Raw genomic sequence first — 9,116 nt, 5'->3', positions numbered from 1 at the left:
CATTTCTAGAGTATTTTCTTGAATGCCTAAGCTTCAAGAATATAAAAAAAACAATTTTTGATTTTTTTCCAAATTTCTAGACTACCTTATAGCAATCATTCTTACCAGTATATTGTCGCCGGGAACTGATTACTGATGCTAGCCAACGGCACGACTTCTCACCTCACTGTTTCCATTTGTTTCAATGAGTACGTTTTGAATACAACAACGAAACATTCAAGCTGCTCGTCTGAATGAATGTTTCGATCCGCTCTGAAAATGACCATTGAAAACTTCGCTTCAATGCGAAGAATGAAACGAATGCGAAAGGAGCGTGCACGAAGGAAAAGAGAAATAGTTTTTATTGGGCGTGGAAAGTGAGCAGCAATATATCGAGCCAGAGAAAATAAAGTGCAATAAGAAATGCATTTGGTTTATTATTGAACCGATCTGTCAATGAGAGTGATTTTGTAAGGCCCTGATCAATACTACGGGTACGATGGGCACAATACGGTGACCAATTTGCGCATAATGCGCTGTATCAGAGGCCACATTGGACAAAGTCTCTATAAAAATAAAATAAAAATAAAAAAAAAAATGCGCCGTATCTGCTGTTAAATTTTTCCGAAAGTGTGCTGCAATGAAAAAGTTTAATCTCATGGATGAACTATTGTCTTATTTGTGCACTCCTTGGAAATTTTGTTCGTTAAAAAATAATTAATCAATCTATATGTTAGAGCAGAGACAGCTGATTGTTCCAGCAAGTTTGTTGCTACTATCCAACCACCGATAGCGAAATGATAGAAAACTATAATTCGTAAATTCAGTATTGCCACGGGTTCAATTGCAACGCTTAATTTGACTTCGAGCGACTGCAGAATATTCCTAGCATTCCACCGGGGTCTCTGGCACAAAGCTGAAGCATCAGAATCTAGCTCATAAATATATTCATCCTTCTCTTCATTCAATAATACCAACACACACACACGAGCTAACAAATACTCAATCATATGCTCCAGGTTCACTCCGATTGCAGCGCACAGCACAGGCCCAACTTTCCTTCCCCTCTCTCATCGGTATTAACCACGAGATCCATTAGGACTTCAGTAGCAGAAGCAGCACCGCTCCCGTGGCCGAGTGGTTAGCGTCATAACTAACATGCCGGGTGTTCGGGTTCGATTCCCGTTCTGGTCGGGGGAATTTTTCGTCAAAGAAATTTCCTCCGACTTGCACTGTGATCACGCGTATTTCTAGAGCTTGCCACTCAGAATGCATTCTCAACTAAGTACTAATAAAAATGACGCAAGTAATACTACGTTGAGACGGCGAAGTTCCTCTAGGAACGTTAGTGCCATTGAAGAAGAAGAAGAAGCAGAAGCAGCAAATGGAACTTTTTGAACAGCATATTGGAAACTATTCTACATGAATTATGCAAGAGACGAGCGCTTTTCATCTTGGTTCGACCTAAGTTTATTTCTCACTTAAAGTTTGATTATACAAATAGTTTAGACGTTATCTTTCTGTCTTTTATATTTTAGGCAAACTGTTTCACTCTTGTAGCGAATTAAGTTGTATTTGGTTCATGCTACCGTCAATGAATCCAAAGTTGTTTCCCAGCATTAACAAGTCCAAACCTAACCTCTGATATCATGTGCTTTTTAAGCTGCCAAAATGGCCCAAATTGATGCGTGTCTGGTAACGATTCGAACGGAACGACCAATTAGTACTGATCTTTCGGGTGTTATTGTGGAGTTTGTCTGTGGCTCGACCTGTCATATCGAATATGAATCTCCTACCGGTGACGATTTAGATAAACCAAACCAGATCCCATGGCATCATAATGGGTTAATAATGGGTTCCAATACGATTTGCTCAGAAGACAGTTAAACGTCGAAAAAGCTATATTGTACGATTCATGTGTAGGGGAGGAAAATTGCACACCTTCGGCGGCATTCAATTTCATCGTGTTATAGGTTATAATATGGTTATTCATAGGTTGGAATTATAGGCTTTGTTTGCACTGATTAAGAAATTCGGAAGTTTCACAAAGTCAACCACCCAAAAGTTAACGAAAATAAATCTTGATTCCCTGCGCTAGTTGACGCCCCATTTTCCAAATCAGACAAAGAAAAACTCAACACATTCGGTTTGATTTCCCGTTATTCTAGTTTCTTATTGCCCAACTAATATAGGCATTTGCAGAAGAGAAAAAAAAACTTTTTCGCCGGAGAAAGTTTTATCATCGATGAGCTTTCGCACTTACCTAAGTTATGAAGATAATGTCCTCCCGGAAGATTCGAGAAAAAACTTTTACATTTTTCCCCTGTCGGCACGTATACACAAACGGTATCGACGATAATTTTTCATGTGCACGAGGCACATGGATCTCCTTATAAGCCGATGGACTGAACCATCGAGAATCTTCTGCTGATGCGTAAAATATGTTTGCAAATCTTTTCTGAACATATCATCTCACAGTGTTAAGACTTTTCCACGCATCGCATCGAATTATTTTATCGTTTTCCCAGGAAATTATTCCGAAACATCAAAGAGAGAAGAGTTTCTCCACGTTCAAAGAATGTTTGAGAATTATATAAGTACTAAAAGTTTTGAACTTTAATTTTAATTTTTCTCCACAAACAATTTTTTCATTCTTTTTCTGAAAATTCTCAAACTAATAACAATTGGTGTGTAGGGGTTTTTGGGGAAGGTTTTAGAATGCAATAAATGTTTTTACGGTGGTTAGACATTCCACCCTCCTCTCAACGGGAGGGGGGGGGGGGTGGTCTGGTGCCTGTCATACAAATGAAACACAAATTTCTGCATTACTCGAAAATCAATCAATTTGGCAATTGGAGGTTTTAGGGTGCAATAAATGATTCTATGGTGGTTATATACTCCTCCCCTCTCTCTTAGGGGGGCTGCCATACAAATGAAACACAAATTTCTGCATAACTCGAAAAATAATCAAGCAAATAGAGCCCAATTTGGCATGTGAAGATTTTAGGGGTCACGTTTCTATGGTTAATAGACACTCCTCCCCCCTCTCTAAGGGGCGAAGAGGGGAGGGGTCTGTCTTTATTCTATCATGTTTTCTGTATCAAACATTTATTCCATGTAACGTAGAAACATGTTATTTGCAAGTGGTTGAAAAATCTTGAACGAGAATTGTGTCTGAAAATAATCTGATATTATATTGGTAAATTTTGGTAGAAGTACTAGGAATTTCATAGTAAAAGGTAAATTCAACGGGGTCGATTAGAATATCAATCAATGAACAGTTCTCCGCTTAGTAAGAAAATGTGAATGTTTGAAGGTATTGGTAACAAAAAACAAATTTTGGGCGGAACGAAGTTTGCCGGGTCAGCTAGTATTTCCATAAAACTTTCATTGTAACATTTTGATTCAAAATATCAATGGTGAATAACTTATTATTTATTGATTTAATTATTTGAATAATTGTTTTTCATGAAAATTATCTACCGCTATGTAATTTTCTAAAATTACTGAATTGTCTACAACTGACTGTTGTAAATAATAAATGTTATATGTAATATATGGACGAAAAAATAAATGTCATAAATTCGATAAATACATATTCAGGCCAAAATATTATTTATTTACTTGTTTGTAGATTTTACGAATACTCTGGATTTCGTCAGTTAAAATAATGATCTAAAATTAAATCCTTACATTCCTAAATTAAAACGCATTCAAAATAACGATAAGAGAAAGTCAACTTTGGCTACTTCAAATAAAAATGGGAAAAATTCCAACCCTCTGCAAGAGAAGTTCAATTTTTTTATGTTGGATGGAAAGGCAGTTATCAACAAACTAAAATTGTTTTAGGTACACAAAACTTGTGACTGCTGCGAAACTATTTTCAACTATCGAAATACAAACTATTCATGGAAACTAGACATGTTTAAAATAATGTTTTAAACGGATTATGTTTTCATCGCTCATTTTCGGTTCAGTTGCAAAACATCGGCAATGATTAATGTACGGAAAGAAAGAATACCCGATCATAAATTGTTACACAAAATAACTGCTTCTTATCAGATTTCCAACCTTCTACATGTTGAAAGAGAACTTATTAACTTAAATTTATTGAAGGTTTTTGAAAATATATTGCTGTAGATGGAAAATTATGATAAAAAATGTGTATTTTTCATTAGATTTTTAATATCCAAATTATTTGCAAATATCAAGAAAATTGTTAATGCTCAGGATGTAGATCGTTGAGAGGATTTTGATTCGGAATGTCTCAACTAATTTTATAATACAGGTCGGACTCGATTGTATACGATTTTGGACTCGATTTTATAAAGTTCCATTTTTTTATGTTTTAAATATGACTTATTTCAAGAAAAAACGTAATATTTCAACGTCATTGTGAAATTTAATTAGCTGTGGGATAAAAATCGTGATTTTTGCAGATTTTGATAGGATTCTCACCAGGATTTTTTTTAATAACGATATTGCAGCAAAATTAAGAAAGATAGTAGTTGGGTTTCAAAGAACAAATTGTAGAGCGGTTAGAGAATTTTAGTTTGGTTGATAGAAATAATCATTTTTTTTTATATCTGTATTATAATGACTTTCAACTCATAGAAATAATCATGTTTATTACTAATTTTTGGGTTAAATATAATAATAACACCTTCGAAACCACTATCTTTTAAGTTTATCATTTCCAAAATGTTATTTAAATCCACTAATTTAGATATTTCGTGTGCACCCGTGGCCGAGTGGTTAGCGTCTCACATTATCATACCGGGTGTTCGGGTTCGATTCCCGTTCAGGCCGGGGGGATTTTTCGTCAGAGATACTTCCTTTGACTTGCACTGTGGTCACGCGTATTCTAGAGCTCGCCGCTCGGAATACATTCAAGGCGTATTATTTGGCTTAAGAAATCTCAAATAAGTATTAATAAATGATGCTAGCTAATGCATACGTTGAGACGGCAAAAGTTCCACAGGGAACGTTAACGCCATTCAAGAAGAACAAGAAGAAATTAGTTATTTCACAACTTTATCATGTAATGAATTTTCTCATCTTTCAAATGGAAGAAGCAGAATCGTCCTACTCGGCGTACTTTTTGAAGTAGAGCCAGTTTCACTGCGGCCCAGTCTCGGAGAAATCCATCAGCAGGTATGGCGCGTTATGCGCATGTCAGTCGTTGAGTTGCGCCAGACTAGTGACTATTGTGAAGAAGTAAAAGACTGGCGAGAGTGTATATATACGCCTTTCGTAGTGAAAAGGTTAAGGCAACAGATCCCGGAACTATAATCAAGTTAAATAACTGTCGTTGTGAAATTCGACCATATGACCTCCTGACAGATTTTGTAAAAAATAATATTTTTCGTGAAACTTTCTGACTTTAAGGGAATGAATCAAACATTTAATTCCTTTTTTTATAATCAAAAAACGAAAAATATATGTATAAAAAAACAAAAATAAAAAAACATTTTTTGGCTCGATTTTATACAGTGAAAAGAAATCGAAGACTGTTTATAATCGAGTCCGCTCTGTATTGTTTACATGATGATATATAATCATCATATCAAATTTGAAAAAAAAATTTTGTTAACAAGTTAGATAAAGTATTTACAATTTAACAACGTCGTCAATCGATTCTAATATTCTTCCTTTTGATTCTTCTCATAACCAACAGGAAATGGTACAACAACTTATGGGGATCACATCAATTCAATAATCAACAGGCAGATGCTTTTGCCGGAGGACTCCGTCGGGAAAAAACTGTACGAGGATAACATGGAACCAAGAATCTTTTACGATCTCGATGGAATTAGAGTACGTATAGTGAGTAATAAATTTGGGCGTGATGTCAATTCTTTGCTATAATTTTCTCACTTTCTCTTACGAACGTAAACCAGGGAACGCATGGACTCGGTTTCGGTATGATGCATTGCGACGAAGACACCAATCACAGGGCTGATATCCTCTATACAAATCCGATCAACATCAACAGTACCCGAAGGAAGTTTCCAAAAAGATGACCTGGGCGTCGATTTCCTGCCAACCGGCGAGTCCGCGAGAGAACATCACGTGTACAACGGCGACAATGAAGTCCCGAAATGTCTTCACCATCTGTACTTCACCATACAACGTAGTCATCGGCACCTAGAATTTGTCATTCGAGAATGGAAAAAGAGTGAAGATTTCTCTGCAATGCCGCCGCCGAACGGTCATGGATACAGAATTATCGTTGACCTACGCCTGGCCAAGCTGAGAAACCGTACCCTCAGCAGTCGTAGCAACATATATAGAACGAATCTGATAGCGGTAAAAGCGGAATTATAACTATGATGCAATCTTCGCAAGAGTGGTGCGATGAAATATAAAAAATGTATATTCTTTTTTCATTTTTCATTTTGGAATAAAATATAAAAAATTGAAAAAGGGCATGAAATCTATATTTTGATCGATAAATTGGTATCTTCCGTTTATTTTTCGAAGATAATTAGGTGCGAACACTGACTTTGATTATGTTTAACACGTTGAGCCCCGGATTGTTCTTGCTACGCTCTCCACTCAGTCCGCATTAAGAGCATTTGTATAATATCATATTGATATTTATTGTCTATAAAGAAAATACTCATAAATTCGACTAGAAAGTAGTCACATATCTCAAAACATCCGAAAACAAACAATTTGTTTGTATATTTCTTTATTTTGTAACCGTCAGTCTCATCATCGTTTTTCTAATGAAAAGTTCAACGTCTGTCCCTAGGGACTGACACAGGGCTCATCGTGTTAAGGTGGTCCATCCGAAAGTCCTTTTTTACCCATCATTTCTGCTTATCATCATAAGTATGAATGATGAACTTAATCGTTGATCTGAATCTATACAGCCGAAAACGAGGTACTTTATGTGACCCCACAAAAAGTCGCCTAGAGACATAGCACGAGTTTTGATGACAAAATTCTATGATTTGTAAACGTAGCCCGGATGCGAGTATTTCCATGATGAAATGACTATAAGCGTGAACTATCAGAAAAAAAAGTTTGTAAAACGATCCTCCAATCGTCCTGTAAAACAATCCACGAAAGAAGTAACGATGATACATGAAATAAGTGAAATTCATATGAAAAATACACTACAAACAATGAGAATGAAAATAATTCACGAGGATATACTCTTCATTTACAACTATAATTCTAATAGAATATTATTGGAAGTGAAGAAACATAAACATAAACAAACAATAACTAGATGAAATTATGATAACGATCACCGAGAGCATTAAGAATGAGAAACGACAACAAAATCTGGATTAAACTTCAATTAGAAAATAGTAATAAAAATCATAATAATAATAATGATGTGTAAAGTGGGGTCGACCAATTTGAAGAATCCTTAGGGCGATATAAGAACAAGTAAGTGTTAATGGCTGTTAAAATGTGTTGGCGACTTTTTTCTATCGATTATTCAATTTTAGTGAATTCGAGCATTGTTCCCGGGTTAAAAAATGGGTGGGCTATATCTATGATATAACCGCAAGGTTCACGTGGGACTACCTTATCATACCAATCATTTGTTTGTATTGATTGAATGAAACAATTCTCGAATTCAATTGAATTCAATATATTTACTTTATGAGTAAAAAGATTGTGTAATTCCATGTAAGGTCAATTCATCCATTGTGATAGATTATGTTCTTCGTTACAAGTAAATTTAATGACAGTCCTTCTACGTTTGGTATGATGCCTAGGACAAAATATGCGAACGGAAGAATTATCAAACGATTATTTCATTTTGCAAAAAAAAACATGCGAGTGCAGAAGTAACTTCGGAAGACCGTGTTAAGGGAAAATATTCTAGTTTACACAAAGGCAAGCGAGTACCAAAGTACTCGCAGTTTGCATTTATTTGCAGAGCCCATTTCCCCAGACATCTTGTGTAAACACATTTCAGTCGGAACAAAAATGCCCCAGACTTGCATGAATTTGCAATGTCAATTTCCTCACCTTAGTTCTAAAGTCTGTGTTGGGGAAACACATTTCAGTCGGAACAAAAAAGCCCCCGATTTACATGTATTTGGAATGCCAATTTCCCCACGTTCCATGTATTTGAAGTCAGTGTTAGGGAAACACATTTCAGTCGGAGCAAAAATACCCCCGACTTTCATGTATTTGCAATGCCGATCTCTCCAACGCTGCTTGGTTTTGAAGTCTGTGTTAGGGAATACATTTCGGTGAGAACAAAATCCCTCATACTTTCATGTATTTGCAACGCTGATTTCCCCAAAGCTGCTTGGTTTTGATGGCTGTGTTAGGGAAACCGTAGATCGGGCCAATCAAAATGATTCAGTTAGGGCGTTTAGATAACGCTTAACATTTTACAGTTATTCAATTGTTCATCTAATGAAAAATTACATTTTATTAATTGCGATAGAAGCGTAGAAACATTCCCTATCAATTGATGCAAACATCTCTCCGATCCAGTAAGAAATGTTCAAGTTATAAGTATTCCGAATCTTTAATTTTTTCCTGCTTGTTCTGTGTTTAGGTTTTCATTTTACCCCCCATATACTCCGGTTAGACGTAGTCCCACGTCAAAATGCCGTCAAAGTGCAGGGAATTGAAAACCAGATGTAAAGAAAATATATGTTCCAGTGGTGAGAACTGTGTTCTTTGGTGAAAGCTCCTTATGTGGGTGACTCAAAGCTTTTCATCTGTATGGTATACATTCCTGATAGGAAAAAAAACCCATGATCTTCATTTCCCGCATCTGACTCATCGATTAGACTCGCTTCTCGCAATCAATTGGACGCCTATCGCACTCCAAGACTCTGACAGAAGAATAGAGTTATTAGTCGTACGCTTGACCTCTGCATTGTGAGTGACGAAATATGTTCCAGCTGCTCAAAGAAAGGAACACAGGGCTTCACTCAAGCATTTGCTCATCATCCATGTAGTCGAGTAAGGCCATCAAGTAGATACTATCAACACAAATCTCACTGCAGCGTTCCACAAAATGGATCACGATATTGCTTCGGCTAAATACGACAGATTAGGTCTACATAACGATTTGCTTGCGTGGCTATCTTCTTACGTTTGTACGTTTCACTGGATAATTCACTCTCGTTTGTTCAAATGATCTAATAGAA

The 9,116-nt window shown here is 36.2% G+C and overlaps 1 long non-coding RNA gene across 4 annotated transcripts in view; it reads left to right on the top strand.

The window, feature by feature from the left end:
* Positions 1-7,281, top strand: part of LOC129779083 (uncharacterized) — a 144,067-nt gene extending 136,786 nt beyond the window's left edge. For all 4 annotated transcript variants that reach the window (XR_008743561.1, XR_008743560.1, XR_008743562.1 and 1 more), the window contains 2 exons: positions 5,657-5,805; positions 5,880-7,281. This is a non-coding gene — a long non-coding RNA (uncharacterized LOC129779083). The remainder of the gene's footprint in view (positions 1-5,656; positions 5,806-5,879) is intronic.
* The last annotated feature ends 1,835 nt before the right edge of the window (positions 7,282-9,116 follow it).

This window comes from Toxorhynchites rutilus, chromosome 3 (genome assembly GCF_029784135.1).
Source record: "Toxorhynchites rutilus septentrionalis strain SRP chromosome 3, ASM2978413v1, whole genome shotgun sequence".
Lineage (NCBI taxonomy): Eukaryota > Metazoa > Arthropoda > Insecta > Diptera > Culicidae > Toxorhynchites > Toxorhynchites rutilus.
This window is presented reverse-complemented; position numbering and strand designations above follow the sequence as displayed.